We start from the raw sequence: 17,428 nt of genomic DNA, 5'->3' as shown, positions 1-17,428 counted from the left end.
GGCTTTTTCTATTTATTTTTTGTTGCTGAGAATTTGTCTCCTGATATTGATCTTGAGGGATTAAATTTTATATTAACAAGGTTTCTTCCTTTGAATTTCAGTAGTTCTCAGGTGTTTTTTTTGTGATTTTGACTTTGTTTTCGTTTTATTTCTATACAAGGAGACAACTAAAAAATATCATGACAAATTTTGTAATATTTTAAAACCTAGTTTGTCATCTACAGATGAAGTAACATGGACTGTTTCTGCAGGTTGTTTTTACTGCCCTTGCAGCACTTCTAAAACAGTTCAACCTCTCTTTGCTATTATTAGTTCCAAGTGTACACTTTGTTCTAGTGACATTTTTAAAGGACCTTTTTTGCCCTTAGGTATATTAGACATAATATTTATCAGCTTAGTTCCAGAGAAAAGCACTTAGGTCCTTTGGCTCCAGGAAAGCAAGTTTGGTGATCAATCACTGAAGTGCAAAACAATATCACTGTAACATATTCAACTACTCCAACTTTGCCTTACAAAGTCTAGATTAAAACTAGCTGTAGCTGTCAGTCTTTGGACAATTAACTGATTTGATTACTTCACCTTTAGCTCCCCTCCCTAACCTTTCATTTTGGATTTGCTTACTGTTATCTGAAGATCTGTCTCTGTAACTGTTGAAGTATTTACGAAGTTCTATTTGCTTACAGCAGTCTTTGGGTCTCTGTAAGGGTTACCCTAAGAAAATATATTACAAGGACTTCCTAAGATGACATTTCTGCTGTTAAAAAAGACTGTTCTAGTCATACTGGGATATGCCTGGCTTGCTTTCAGAGTAATCAAAGCCTTTCCTCATTTTGTCTAATTGACGTTTTCTTTTCAATCTAGAATTTCTTCATTGCTTTCAGGCAACTGCCATTGTAGCAACTCACAAGCTGCTGAAAAAGAGCGATTACCAATCCCACCATGGCAATGTGCATAAAGAAGATACTTAGAATGCAGCGGTTATCTCTATTTTATACTTGTGTACAGATAATCACAGAATCACAGAATCTGCTGAGTTGGAAGAGACCCACAGGATCATTGAGTCCAGTCATTAGCTCTTCACAGGACTATCCCAAAGAGTCACACCATGTGCCTGAGAATATTGTCCAAACACTTCTTGAGCTCCATCAGGCTTGGTGCTGTGACCACTTCCCTGGGGAGCCTGTTCCGGTGCCCAACCACCCTCTGGGTGAAGAATCTTTTTCTAATATCCAACCTAAACCTCCCCTTACAAAATTTCAGGACATTCCTTCAGGTCCTGTCACTGGTCACAACATAGAAGAGATCAGCGTCTGCCCCTCCTCTTCCCCTCACCAGGAAGTTGTAACTGCAATGAGGTCTCCCCTCAGTCTCATCTTCTCCAGGCTGAACACACCAAGTACCCTCAGCCACTCCTCATACAGCTTCCCCTCAAGGCCATTCACCACTTTCATTGCCCTCCTTTGGACACTCTCTAACAGCTTAATATCTTTCTTATATTGTGGTGCCCAAAACCGCACACAATATTCAAGGTGAGGCTGCACCAGTGCAGAGTAGAGTAGGACAATCCCCTCCCTTGACCAGCTGGTGATGCTTTGCCTGATGCCCCTCAGGACCTGGTTGGCCCTCCTGGCTGCCAGGGCACACTGCTGATTCATCTTCAACCTGCTGTCAAGTAGGCTCCCCAGTTCCCTTTCTGTGGCACTGCTTTCCAGCATTTCATTCTCTAGTCTGTACAAACATTCAGAGTTGCCCCATCCCAGGCACAGAATCCAGCATTTTTCCTTGTTGAACTTCATATGGGCTTAATGAGCTTAACAAGAAAATTATAATCTCATATCCAGGGTCTAGGAGAATCGCACCTAAACAGACAACTCCCTTGAATTCTTAACTGAATGACTGGCTAAGATAGTTTTTTTAAAAAAGTTATCAAGTTACCGGATCCCGACCAACAACTTTTCTGCTATGGAAGTAAGACTTTTGAAATTTCAAATATATAGGAACATTATGATAATTGAAAAGAATGTAAATAAAAAATATTTCTGTAAAAATAGATGAAATATCAGTGGTATAAAATAATTATGGGAAGGAAGACTAAGTTAAGTCATCTGTGAAGATGCAGGCAGCTGAAGCCAAATTCCTTTCAGTCCATGCTCTGTTTTCCTTTCTTATTCATATTGTGAACTGAGTGAATGATCTTTTGAAAGTAACGGGGTTACATTCTGTTTTCCCTCATTGCTTTCTCATCAAATTTTGACACTGAAGGACAGGAACAGAAGACCTGGTTTCAGGAAATGTTATTACTTTTGTTTCTACTTTTTTATGCAGAATAGACACTTGTCAGAATATGCTTTTATTTGTATATTAGGGAATTTGGACGAGAGGAAAGCTGAACTAAAGGAACATATTTGTATGCAACCTCTCACAAGATTTGTATGCAACCTTTCTACCTACAATAGCTCAGTACATAGGAAAGTAATGCAGCAGGGTAATGCAATAAAGATATCTCAAGGTAATCTACAACAGAGTCATTTCTCCCCAAAACTAGTTTTGACTTCCTTTCAATGTGATTCCATTTTTGCCCTTCAATCTTACATTGACACCTATTTTTGCTTGATGATCATCAGCTAACCCAGTTTTCACAGAATCACAGAATAGCTTGGATTGGAAAGGACTTCTGGAGATCATCTAGTCCAATCCCTCTGCCAAGGCAGTGTCACTTAGAGCAGGTCACACAGCTTTGTTCTGTAAATCAACAGAACAAGACCATTGTTTTGAAACTCATGTTCACATTTGTTACAAGGTGTTGGCAGCTGAGGGGTGGGCAGAGGTGGACTCTCTGACATAAGGCCAGGGTCTTTTCTTATGCTGAACACAGCTGGTTTCAGACAGTTCCACAAGACCCACCACATGACACAGTTGAGCCCATCTGTAAAGTCAGTGGTCTCAACCTACTTAATCCTGACAACACTAAAATCAGAGCAGAAGGAAGGGAGGAGATGCTCCAGGTGCTGGACAAGATATTACTCTGCCAGCCATGGAGAGGATGTCTGTGGAGTAGGTATTCCCTGCAGGCTGTGGAGAGGACCATGCCAGAAATGGGTGACATTCCCAGAAGGAACTGTGGCCTGCGGAGGGCCCACACTGGAGCAGGTTTATCCTGAAGGATTGCAACCTGCAGAGTGGTCTGATGCTGTAGCAGGGGAAAAGTTTGAGGTGTAAAGAGTGAAAGAGAGGAGCTGTTGAATACTGACCACAAGTTCCTATAGCCCATCCTGTGTAGCTTTGGGTGTGGGCTAGAGGAAGGACAGTTGGGAAAGGAGTGAAGCTGAACTTGGGAAGAAGGGAGGGTGTGGACAAGATGTCCTTTTAATTTGTGTTTGTTTCTCACCATTCGACTTTTTAATTAGAAATAAATTAATTTTCCCCAAGAAGTGTTTGTTTTGTCCATGATGTTAATTGATAAATTAACATCTTGACCCATGAAATTTTGTATCTTATTTTCCCCCTTGGACCTGTTGAGGAAGCGGAGTGAGAGAATGGCTGGGTGTGCACCTGACGGCTGGCCAGGGTCAACCTACCACAAACCACCAATGTTACTCCTCTTTAACTCTTGTGTTCTTAATAATAGTTTAACAGAATGATGGTATTACTTGCAATATTACATGCATAAACATGTAAAGGAAGATTTATATTTTTTATTATGTGTTAAATAGTTAAAACTGTATATTGAGATAAAATGGTGACATCATCAGTGGAAAAATGTTTCTTTCTCTGGTGAGCTCCATTTTTGAGGATTTTGTAATATAATGGCATAACAGTAAGATGATAGAAATAAGATCTAAAAAAAGGTATTATGTTTTCTTAAGAAATCTTGAAATTGTAAATGTATGCACTGATTATCATTTTAATGGTCCCACTAATTAAAAAGCCTTTTCAGTTTTTGCTAGAAAAAGTTGCCAGGTTGTATAACATTTAGCACTTACAGAATCTTAGAACCATAGAATATGCTGTGTTGGAAGGTACCTATCAAGATCAAGTCCAACTCCTGGCCCTGTGCAGGACACCCCAAGAGTCGCACCATGTCCAAATGCTTCTTGAACTCAGACAGGTGTTGTGCTGTGACCACTGCCCTGGAGTGCCTGTTCCAGTGCTCAGCCACGCTCTGGGTGAAAAACTTTTTCCTGATATCCAACCAAAACCTCCCCTGACTCAACTTCATGCTGTTTCCTTGAGTCTTGTCATTGGATAGCCCTGCTAATAGCAAAGACAGCCTTCCCTATTTCACCATGCACCAAAAGCTAATCAATTTATTATGTGGCTTGTTTTTAGTTTTCAGACATCTAAAAGGAAGGACCCTTACATTTCTCTGTAATGTAAGATTTTCACTGAGATTTTGAGAAGTAAAAAAGACTTATGGAAATAAAGTTTTATCAGCCTTCGTTATTTCTAATGACTGGTAACAAGGCATCTGAAAGGTGACACATGTTTAAGCTAGAAGTACTGTAACCAAGAGATCCAATACAACCTTTGAAAGGTAGTATTACTGTATTCTCTGCAATTAAACAAACTCGGAAGATTCGTTGCAGTAAGTAATTTCCTTTAAAAGCAAAGAAACTCTAAGAAAAAAGTGTTTAAGAACCTCATTGTGGCTATAATGAATTCCATCAGTTAAAATATGAAATATTAATATATTGGATGAAGAGTTAGTTGAATGAATATTTATTACTCGCCTATTTTCTTTTGTGTCTCAATTTTTTTGTAACTAAAAGTAATATTTTAAAATTGGTTTTTAGAGGTCAAACATTTTATTTTCCTCCTTTATATATTTATTTAGTTTCTTCCAGTTAAAAAGCCCTTAGAAGTGTGTCTTTCAGTGCATTTTTTTGTTTGTTTGCTTGTTTTTTGTTGGTGGTTTTTTTTTTTTTTCTGCGTACTCTTGACTTTTCATTTTTCATCACGCCAACTTGTTCCCTGACAAACATTAATCTGATTCCAGGTGGTGCACATAAAAAAAACCCCAAAATATTAAAACACATACTAACCAAATACTATTTTACTTATTTTTAAGGTTACCTGCAGTTTCATACTAGGGAAAAATTGCTTGCCATTTGGGTTGATATTTGCTATACTGAATGGTTGCCTCTGGAAAACTATTTTCTGATGAGTTCATTAGGGAGTGGTTTAGACAATTCAGCCAATGAGTCTTGGGAGCACAGGTAATATTTTGAACCTGCTCTATATGGATTGCTACAAGAAATTGTATCCTCTGTAGTGTGGCAAGGTGATAAAATGACCATTTCTAGTTCTTTCACTTATGTATATCAAGTGTGTCTCTTTTTAAAGCAAAATGTGGATTTTATATTTCCCAGTATCTAGGAATATTCATATAACATCTATACCTCTGAATGAAGTGTAAATTAAATTATCACACAAGTTTTCTCTAAAAGAACTAGGAGATGAATGTCATGTGACAGAGATTGTAATAAAATGTGTCACTAAACAATATTTTTGTAATTATTTGGGCACCTGTAATCAGGTATATAGGCACTGCAGCAATGAAACAGATGTAAGAGTGGAGTAAATTTTTCACTCTTGGATATGAAACATTTCCTTTCCTATACAATGTGTCTGTCTAGGTGTATCAAAATAATAATAAAACTATTATATAGGAGGAAAATCCCTTGGGTGAGTTTGTTCAGTTTTGCTCTCTACCTTCCCCTTCTGCTGCTTTATTTGCTTTCCCTGAAGGAATGTTCATTTCATCTTCACTGACATTTTAAAGTCAGGTGGTGACTTTTAGTTTCTACCCAGCCTGAGTTCCTTCAGTGCCCCCAAGATGCTATTGACTTCCTCTTCAAACAAGTGGATGCCTCAGTCCCATCTAGAAGTCACAGCCATGACAGAGTTACTGGAAAAATAAACATTAGTATGTTTGTAATATTTTTTCTCTCACAAACTACTAAGCAGCTGAAACCAACACTGGCAATCTGTTTGACTGTAAATGGAATGGGCAAAAAGATTCAAGTTTCTAGTGTGACTTTTATTCCTTCTGTTCTCCCTGTCGCGTTAAGGGAGAGAGGGAGATGTATCTTTTCCTCTTTAAGAAGTTCATGTTCTCGCAGCCAGTGGATGGGAAACACTGTTATGATTTTCTTGCAACATTAGCTTTACAATATCAGCTTTAAGTTTTGGAAATTTATACTACCTATAAGTAAAGAAAAGGAATAATTTTTTTTCATTTTAATAGATTCAATTAATTACTGTTAGTATTTCTCATTTTTAGAAATCCTATTTGCATTTCCATGATGTATTTCCAGTGATATACTTCCAGGAAATATATTCCATTTCCAAGATATTAAACAAGTCTTGGACAGTATTATTAAGGAAAATTTTCAGAAGACAGAAGACTCAAAATATTAATGATTGCCTTTCTTCCTTGGGATCAGCTAATTGGTGTTCCAACTAGATTCAGTCAGAAACCCTAAAGTGAAATCTTTTATTTCATGGAAGGTCATGCTGCTTCTAGTCTTGCTTCTAGATTAGTCCCTTAGAGATACACAGAAAAATTTAGATTGGAAAGGATCTCTGAAGGTCGTTTGGTCTAACCTCCATCTCAAAGCAGGAGCAACTTTAAACAGGTTGATTGATGCCTGTCCATTTGACAGTTTTTTTGGTTTTTTTTTTTAAGCAGAATCTACTCAGAATTTCACTGCTTACAACATAGGTCTACTGCTGCTTGTCCTGTCACTGTGGAACTCCAAGAAGAGTCTGGTTTTTTTTTTTTTCCTCTCTGTACTTTCTTACTTTCTTACTTTCTACTCTTAGTTAGAGACAGTAGTAAGATCGTTATCTACAGTATCAAATTTACTAATAACTTTGCAATGCAGATATCAAATATGCACTTTCAAAATTATGTCCTTTTACATAGTCTTTATTGAGAGTACTGGTGTTCCTAAGTAGCAAAGGACTAAGTCTTTGTGCCTTGATAGGAACCAACAGTTGTTCTCTTCATCTGTTAGTTTTTAACAACAATTTAGAATTCCTGTAGTCCTTCCAATGTCACTGTTACTACGTGTTTAGCTTTTAAGATATGAACTAGTTGCAAACAAGCCTCAGCAGCTCCTAGAAATCTTAAAATAAATATGCTCTTCATGACTACTGATAAAATGGAAAGTTTGATATATTTGTAATGGACTGTCTTGTTAGTACTCTACTGTGTTGGCATAATTCGCATTTTTCCATATGGTGAGTCAGGACTCTTCCAATCATTATAAGCTCTCATTCAAATTCTGCCTGCTGCAGGAAATTAGCACTGTTCACACTTGTTTAGACTTAATAAAAATCATTTTTCCTAAAGCACAGGGATAAGGTCACCATCTGCCACATGAAAATGCCAATTTCAAATGAGCAGCAGTCAAAAGAGAGTGTCTTTCATTTTTAGACATTTTCAGAAGTAACTTAATCGGAGAAATCATAATTGATTCTGACATCTATTAGAACACAGGAATGTTAAGGTATCAGATTTTCAGTTTTTCAGATGTGTTTTTTTCATATAGTTTTATGAGTGTTTCATAGAGCATTTTCCTATTTTCAGCTCTGCTTGCATTTGGGAGTATCTGACCATGTTTAATAAGCATTTGAAAATCCTTTGCTAATCATGAAGGCAGTAGAGCAATTTTCTACCTAAGTTCAGGGATTCAGCACTCATACCAGCTTTGATTTTATCAGTTATTTTAGAATATCTAATCTATAAAAGTATATGCTGAAATATTTTGATAAAAAGGTTTGTTACAAATTTACAGTCTCTATCAAAAACTTTTATAACAAAGTGAAGTGTATGTATGTGTGTATATATATATATATATGTACATCACGACATTTTTCTACCAAAATATATAAAAAAACCCCTACACTTTCCATGAGTTATGGAGAACATGTAGACTTATTTATTCAGACTTCATGCGCTAAATAAACACATAATTAATGACTGTAGAATAAATGACTGAATACGGCCTTTTCATGACCAGCGTGTTCGTACTTTAATAAAGGAAATTAAAAAATGTAACTGCATCTGAGGACTTGAAGAGCCCTCTTACTTAAATTTGGAAACATCTGCTTTTCAAAATTATACTCAGATTTTTGTAGTCTTTCCAAACAGGAAAACAAAATTTACATTTGATTATTTTTTAAAATCTCCTTAGTTTACAAACTGTCTGGTAGTGATAAGGTTATTTGAATTGAATATACCCCATAAGTATGTTCAATCACTAGTTCTGTAGTTATTTGTTATAAATTGATTTTTTAAAAAAATCATAGAGTCATCTTCTCATGCTTGGGAAAATCAAGTAATCCAGGAATTAAAAATAAAAAAAACCCCTAATCACTGACCAGTTTCTACTTTTTCAAAGCACAAAGTTCAAAAAGCTACAGGGTGAGGACAGAGTCAGTCTGATGATTGGCACCCTGGGGATAGCAGAAGGGATGAAAGTCACATACAATAGTGACAGAAACACATTGTAGACAGAAGAAAGTAGTGACAGAGTGTTTTCACTTCATTCATTACAGAATTCTAGACTTGTGTTTAGTGATATCATGTATCCTAACATGAACTCAAAAATAGAGTGTGATTTACTATTTGGTCAATGGAAATTGACAGCACTTCTTAAATTGCTTCCCTCAATCACTGATGTTTTTGGCTCTAATCAGAATGCTGACCTCTAACTATTTCAAAAAAATTGTTCAGATAGGTTTATGAGCTGGATGTTTGCTTTGCTCTCACAGCAGTTTCTGGATTGGGTGATTGTAAGCATAAGTTGCCCTTTATCTCAAATGTGAGTAGCTAATTTCTTTATTGATGGCCCTGATGTTACAGTGCTGTAGTCAACTTCATTTGCTCCAGCTCTATATTGAGCAAAATATTCCAGATGACCTCATGGTTTAATTCTAAATGCTACCCTTTCTTTTTTAATTATTATTCATAGTATTTTTAAAGAATTTACTGCTCTAGTATCAATTCTGACAACTGAAAACTTGCTAAAAAAATGTAGCTGTTATCAGTCTCCAAGCAAGTACTCTTCAGTCACTCTTTTAGGTTTCTTCATTACCAATTAAACAGAACCTTTTGTCAGCTGTAGTCTTGACTTTTAGTGTTTGTCAATCTTGCCATATTTTTTTCCCTTGTTCTTCCTCTTTCTTTTCTGAAATGCTTTTACAGGTGTTGAGATTCTATTTTCATACTGTTCACTTCCCCCTTTAGTTATATGGTAAAAAAAAACCCATCAGAGAGAATAAAGGGAAAAGCATGTGTCCATTTTCATCTCTCATATTTTTAAAGCTGTTTCCAGCTGTCTTCATTTGTAGGAGAGTTCTTTTAACTTCATTTAGTTAAAAAAGAGGAGCATGGATGATATATTATTCTTCCCTTAACTCTGACTCTGCAAGCATTACATAGCATATAGCTGGGCCAGGTATGAAATTATTCATTTACCTACAATCTGTTCCTGTGGCATTATTATGTACCTGGTAACAAGTTGTGTGCAAAAAGACAGATGGGATTTTTAGATATCCCATACTTTGACTTTGTACAAACCGATATGGGTGGACTGCAGTACCATAAAATGTAGATAAACTGAGCTGTGTCACAAGAAACACCATGTGTTTGGATACTCCTGGCCCTTGCTCTTAAGATAGAAAGGAAATATATGGTTTAAGATTACCATAGAAAGTTACTTCTTAATGAGCATCAGCTAAATAAAAACAAATACTATAATTTATTAATGTAGAAAATAATGAAAAAGCAAGCCAAGAAGACTTGGCAATTAAATGTAAAGGACACTAATATACCACTTTATGTTGCTAACATTTCTTTATATTTCCACTTAGCACAATTTTGTGACACTTTAGAAGCTATCAGACTGACATTTCAGTCGCCCATGGAAACTAGAGCCAGTCTTCTGCAGCAGCAGCAGCAGCAGTTAATGGGGGGCTACATGTTTGCGAGTGTCTAGACGTCAGTCTGGCAAAATTTGTCAGCAGAACGGACTGACAGTGAAGCCCAGCATTGCTCTAAGAAAGCATGGTAAAATCAAACTTTCTATCTTGTTTCTGTGTATGCAATAGTCAGCAACGACCACTGACTTGGGGGCACACAGTCCTGCTGCTCACGGGAGCCACAAAGCACCCTCCTACAATGCAATGAAATCCTTCCCCAGTTCAGCGTGATTCCAGTAGCAGACTGCAGGCGCAATTTATTCTCTGCTCCTATTCGTGTTTCTTCCAACTGTGCCAAAGGTGGCAACAGCTATATCTGAATGAGAGTGCTATTGCTAGGAGATGAACTAGTATATTGTTTCATTTTGTTCAGCTGTGGCTGAAGTCATTCCAATTTAGTTCAAGTTCAACAACATCTAAAAATAGCAACTTCTTCTTTCATTAATAAATAATTAAAAATTAAGTCTTGAACCAATTTCTGTTTGGGAAAATAATGGGTTTGCTTCAGCTGCCTCATTGTGCATTTCAGTGGAAGCTACAATGTATTTTTCAACAAGGACCATGGGTAAACCTAGTAAGGGTAAGCCCTTTTCAGTCCCTACATGCATATACACTGAAATGAACTAGAGCAGAGTTTCATCCTAAAAATAAAGGTATATTAACATTTCTACAGCACTGTTTGTGCCTCTACTATGAAAAGAAGACTCTAAAAATGGTGTGGTTCTATATTTAGGGCTTTTCACTTCTATAACAAATATATTCATTTTAAAATGCTTTTAAAATGAACATTTTTAACTGCTAATCCTATTCATCCAATTTAAGGTCTGAGAAACTGTGTTTTTCCCTTGTGCTGTCATAAGTGAAAAGAAGTTATGAATGTCAAATCAGGATTTCAGTTGTATCCTCAGTGGTGTCAGCAACACTTACAGCTCTAGTGTCCACAAAATATTTTGTCAGTGTAGTTGCTGAGTATCATCTCAAATCTTATGCTTTTTTTGGGTTGTGTGGGGCTAGTAGAAGTTTGTTTGTTTTTTCCAGTTAAATGACCAGAGCTATCTGAAATTGTAAAGCAGACTGATTTAGAAAATAAGAAAGAGTCAATGTATGCAATTAATTTTTTAAAGTATAGTTGTCCTCTAGTTGGAAAAATGAGGTAATATTATTGTAACTCTTCCAACAAAAGCGAAAACTGTGTCTATTTCTCAGTTTCTTAAAAGGAATACACGAAAGAACAAGAGACATAAAGGGGATAGTAATCTATTACAGAGACAATGTATCCATGTAAGTGGAGAATATGCAGTTATGGTGGCCATACTTAACACATTTCTGGTTACAGCTCAACTTTGGCCTGTCAGTCCAATGGCCATACAGTCCATTAAAGTTACTTTAAGAATGCCCTTTCTTCACAGTGATTTTCCTTCCAAAGTCTTTTAAAAACATTATTTCTTTTCATAGCAAAGACCCTTCTCCCAATAATTTACAGTCATTAAAAGAGTGAAGGGACAGACTTACCTGAAGCAAATGCCTCTCCTATGGATTCTTTGTCCTGCAACTTTCTTTCCTGTCAGCTCTTGGAATGAGCAGAGAAGCTTGCATCCTTCAAGCAAAAGCCAAAGGAATATATTTTACCTCTATTAATGGGAGTATATCTCCCATGAAACTCATTGTAAAGAGGGTTTTATTTGTTGGGAAAACGTTCAATAATCTATTACTTTCATGTTGTTACACTGATTTATGGACCTGGTATTTGGACATGTCTTTATGAGCCATGTTTGTGACTTTCTGACAGAGATCTAGAAAGCAATAATAGTTTAAAGAGATCAACCCTGAACCACTTCTGAACGATATTTTTACTATCAGAGATCTGCTTTCTATTTTTTCTTTCTTATAACTGAATTTCTTAGAATCCTCACTTGACAGAAAGATATATTACCACCTGCTTGTCTTTTAAATCCACATATTTACCTCTTCCTGTCAGTATCGTATGGTATTCAAACGTGCACATATGCAGTTACAGTATTTTTATCTCTGCAACTTTGTTGAAACAATGTAGTAGAAAATGCTGGTGTAAATTCAATACTATTTCTATGGAAATATTATGAATTCTTGAAGGCAGTTTTTAAGCTGTGTAATTCTTCTAAAACAGCTCTTCAACACTACTGTGCCTGGAAGTAAAATAGAGTTCAAACTTGCATTCTACAAGTTAAAAATCAAGCATGGCTTACATACTTAGCACTAAAGAGATTATGTTAAAGAAAATACTCATAAATGGAAATAAGCTACTATGAAAAATTTCCTATTTTTTTTTTTAAGTAAATGATCTATGATTTAGAAAGGCACAGAGTTCTTCTGAAACTAATTAAAATTGAAAGCTAAGAATGCATTTTCTTCAAGTATGACCCTACTCTCTCTGACCTCAATTTTTAGCCTGGATGTAAAATAGTTAAAATATATAGATATATAAATAATAATAAATATTTCACTATTAAGTGAAATGATTTTCTGTAATTTAAAAGATATATATTTGCAAGGAATTGAAATTGACTCAACATAGGATTATAACATAGCATATAATCAAACATTGAATAGGCTTGTTTCTTGATAAGGAACCTAATTTAAGATAGGTCAAGGCATTCACCTTTAGAAATGGAATATGACTGTGCTTAATAATCCTTTTTTTTCTGCCACTAAATGAAGATTTTTACAATAAATTCTCTTTGTGTTGTTGTTGCTCTGCAAAGAAACTTTAAAACAGATAAAACTGCATTTCTCTCCAATTCAATATTTTCTTACTATTTCCAGAGCAGTTGAACGAGGCTTTAGTGAAAATGAAAAAAAAGGTCCTAAGGGTATAAGAATATGACAGTGTCCAGCGAAGTCCAACCACAGCTGTAGCTCACAAAAAATCAAAAAACCCCCCTCCCCAACAAAAAAATACAGCTTTGATCTAAAAATAATTAACTTTCAATTATTTGTGATATATGGTAGAGATGCATCACTGCTGTCTGTTTAGTTTCACACCAGGGAAATCACCACCATTGGGTTTTAGACTCTGTTTTAGTAGGGCAGTTTATATTTTGGCTTGCTGCTACTTTCCCTTCATTTCTTTCAGATTTACTGCAGCAACTGAAATGAGGAACACACACAATCTCCATTTTAGCAATACATATTCAGTTCTAAAATATCACACTGTCCATGACAGATGCATTTTCAGTGCACTATATAATGAGAGATCTATAGATTGTTTGTATTTTAATTAAACATCGTCTAAATTCAGAATCAGTCCCTAAAACCTGAGGACAGTGCTTTGGATTTCCATTACTTTAGTACGTGTTAGTCAATTAATTGGATGTTTCAGAATATAGGTCTGTAGGTGTACTTTTAAGTAGGAAATTTTGGGAATTTGTTTTGAAGTGCCAGTCTATACCCTCCTATTGACCTTTGCATTGCACGGAAGAGTTGCTATGCTGAGAATTTTTAATTTGGTTTCATATTTATTATGGTCTGCAAAATGTTAAATGACCTTTTTTTTTAAGTTTTGTTAGCTCACACAGAAAAAAACCCCCTGATTTGCCAATATTAAGATATTAGTCTGATAAAAGTAACAGAGAAAGGGCAAAAGGACTGAGTATTTTGTTGTTCTGAGGAATTGTGATGTTAACTGTAGGTGCAAGAACAGTTTTTCCTGAGACTTGACTGGAGGAGAAGAATGAGGATTCTGGGATCAGGGTGAGGATTGTTCTGAATTTTAAAACAATTTCTATCATTTGCATCTGGCTAAAATGAAAATAAAGACAAAATTTGGGGGGAATTAAGTAGAACTCTTTTAATTCTCAAGGGATAAGAGATGGATTCAGGTTACTCCCGTTTTGGATAAATCTAGAAACTGATGTCAGAAATTAAGTCATTTTTTAATTAATGTTTGATGGTGGAAGGTTTCTCTGTAGACTGAAAAAAAGTCTGTGCATGTGTTTACAGAGTGAACTTAGAACTACATAATTTCACCTCCTTTCAGCACATAGTTTATATCTAAGAAAGTCTGTATGACAGCTTTTTCTTAATTAGAAAAAGTGCACCTCATTATAGTCTTTCAAGAGCTGTAAATCAACTCAAGAAATTTAAATTTCAAAGTGGCTTCACCTTTCTCATGCTATTCTGATTGCTGATAACCTTAATGACCTTCACATGATACCAAAATTAGCTACTCGGAGGAACGGTAAGAAAGTTTGGTGATGATACTAAATAGGGAGGAATTGTTGACTCTCTTGAGAACAGAGAGAACTCCACAAATTAGAGATGTGGTCAATCACCAACTGTACAAAGACTAACAAGGGTAAGTGCCAGATTATGGACAGGACGGGGTAACTCTGGATGTACGTACAGACTGGGGAATGAGATGCTGGAAGGCAGTTTTGGGCACCACAATGTAAGAAAGATATGAAGCTGTTAGAGAGTGTCCAAAGGAGGGCAATGAAGATGGTGATGGGCCTTGAGGGGAAGCTGTATGAGGAGCAGCTGAAGTCACTTGGTGTGTTTGATCCCTGTATGGGCCATTCACTTAAGAGTTGGACTAAATGATCCTTGTGGGTCCCTTTCAGCTCAAAATATTCTGTGATTGTAATATAGAGTACTAAGGTAACTTTAGCAAGAATGTTATGAGGGACTGTGTCGAAGACCTCACGGAAGTCTAACTAGATGACATCTGTAGCTCTTCTCTTGTCCACTTATGTGGGTATTCCATTGTAGGATGCCACTAGATTAGTTAGATAGTGTTGGTTATTCTTTCAAACCATACAACTAACTACAATGCTATCCTTCCAACACAGGAGTTTGTTTCACAGCTAGCAATGAAGAAATGGGATTCTTAAGAATAGCGATTCTCTGTGTGTGAATGTTTATAAATGAATGCACAAAAGATATTAACACGGACACAAAATTCTTCTTTTGTACATGTATAAGTATTTAAAATGTTGACCTTAAAATTACTTACCCTTATTCAATTTTGCTGTTAGTGATGAAGCTCCAATTTGTCCTAGTTTGGTTAATATAGAAAGAATGCATACCAGTACTGTAGTAAAATGGCAGAAAAGCCAAGGAGAGTATTTATTGGCTAGAAAAGACAGATCCTAGCTGTTTATGAAAGAGATGTGTTAGCTCATACAGAAAGCAATCAGTTCAGCATGCAGCTTTGATTAAGGGAAAGAACAGGCATGAGGAAAGTTTTTTTAACAAAGAGGAAACTATAGGGAAAAGAAAAAATCCAGAATACTCTCCTCTTAGGACTTCTATGACTTGTACCCAGTGACTGTTGTATAGAAGACATCCTGCAGTCATTGTTCCTGTTGCTGCTGTCACCTCCATCTCAGTTACATTTCAAAAAATTATTCTTTTTATTATTTTTCCACTATGCCAGACAACTATACAAATACAAGGAAATTGCTCAGTGCTGTGGCTGCTTTGTAGCATGTTTCTGAAGCAGGAAGAGTTTGGCACAGTGAGCAGCTGGTGTTCTGTATTCTAAGGGAAGGCAATCAATCACTTAATACTTGCCATATCTAGGTCATGTGAGATTATCCTGTTTGGTAGGTTGGTAGCCCTATGCTGTTGGCTGACTTTTGCCTCCTGTTCCCAGCCTTGTGAACCTGTCCTCTCCCTTTTGCCTCTTCTGGCCCTTTTCTCTCCCTTCTTCCAGTGAGTCGATGCAACTTGTCAAGCCAGCAGTTTTAGTTTTTTTTCCTGTGATTGGTTTTCTGCTAATAAGTGAATTAAATGAGCTCACTGAAGAATCAAACAAGTGCCAGAAACAATACATTGGAAGACTGGATGAAAAGATTGGTTAAGGCACCTCAGAAGGAGAAGGACTTCAGTTCCTTTGGCAGCAGCCAGATATTAACTTGTAGCCCACTTTGTGCATTTGTGCCCTTCAACTCCCAAGCTAAAGTATGCTCAGGTGACAAAGGTTTTGTATTGCAGTCCAGTGGATAAGTGACTGCAGTGGTCTCCAAGAACTTAAGTAAGATCCAACACTGAGAGGTTAAGACCTAATGAAAGAAAAATTAGTTGGGTATTCCTTCTGTTTATTTTTGCCTGAGATTTTTTTTTTTGTGAGCTTCTGTCATTAGGAGATGCTGTTTATTGTATTATTCTCTGATCATATATAATATTTGGCACTCTAGGATATAATTTAGATTATAGTCTGGATTACTTTACCGGTGTTCAGAGGGGTCTAGTTTAGGTTGCAATTACATAAGTAAAAGACCCTATAATGTGTACAAACTTTCTTATGGGATCATGTTGACTTAGTTGAGAAATATATTTCTTACTCTTGATCTCTGTGCATTCACTATCCATGACTCTTCAATGTTACACACTTTATTGGTTTACTGTTCTTGCCTTATATTACAAGGAGAGCACCTAATCTTCAGATGTTGTAATTGTTTCTGTGCTGAATTTTAGAAACGTGCATATTTACTGTTCAATTCAGAGTTTTTTGAAGTTCCCTAATAAAAACCAAATCCATTGATACTTAGAGAAATAGCTTCTGATTTATTCTGCTGAACACAGCAAAATGGTTTGCAATGAAAGCATTTACAAAACATGGTTCTATAATTTAGTGTATGACAGGAAGAAGACCGCTAATCTTATTTGTAAGGTCTACAATTAATAAATATACCGCAATATTTTTTATATGTAAAGAAGGAGAAGCATTTTCATATGCATGTCTGTTGTCTGATAATTCAGGATGATGTGGTAACTCCACTTAAGCCTAATAAAATGTATAACATATATAAATTACAAACCCAGTCAAGACCTTTGCAACATTTTACTTGACAGTCAGACAATTAAATCTATGTCTGCTTTATCATATATGGAAAAATGAAGCGTAGGATGGAAATCAAAGCAGAGATGAAATGATGTAATGCAAACAGGTCAGTCGCAGAGATGAAAATGGAGCTTGGGTTATTTGACCCCAAGTTCTTTGCTCTGCTAATAGGCCAAAATTGTTGTTGGAATAGCTTTGAGGAGAATACATGTATTTTTGAAATGCAATTCACTAGAGGTTTTCCTTTTCAGAAAAGTAATTTGGCTAAAATTCTTATATCTGATAAAATGAGATTAAAAAATGAAAATATGAACACTGGTGTATAAAAATGACAAATATAGATAAAGGTAGGGATTATTTCAATGTGATTTTTTTTCCAATTTCTTTTCCCAAAATATGTGTAACTTATTTTGCACCATTAGAAACTCTCTTTTGGAAGAAATATATTAAGCTAAGAGCAGCACAAAACCTTCAAGGAAATATGAAACATGTAGAATATCCCCTTGGATGGTATAGTCTCAGATATTCTCAATGTCTAGTTAATATTCAGATCTCCAAATGAAAGATGTTAAATTACATTTGCTTGTTCACATAAGGTCTTTACTAGTCTTTGAT

At 35.9% G+C, this 17,428-nt stretch overlaps 1 protein-coding gene across 7 annotated transcripts in view; it reads left to right on the top strand.

Annotated features, from left to right (window-relative positions):
* The window catches only part of GRIK2 (glutamate ionotropic receptor kainate type subunit 2), a 366,123-nt gene that overhangs the window by 51,775 nt on the left and 296,920 nt on the right, over positions 1-17,428 (top strand). The gene's annotated exons all lie outside the window — the stretch shown is intronic.

This window comes from Pipra filicauda, unplaced genomic scaffold (genome assembly GCF_003945595.2).
Source record: "Pipra filicauda isolate LSUMZ 115617 unplaced genomic scaffold, ASM394559v2 scaffold128_size5466820_pilon, whole genome shotgun sequence".
NCBI lineage: Eukaryota > Metazoa > Chordata > Aves > Passeriformes > Pipridae > Pipra > Pipra filicauda.
The sequence above is the reverse complement of the archived record's forward strand: the minus strand, read 5'-3'. Positions and strand labels throughout refer to the sequence as shown.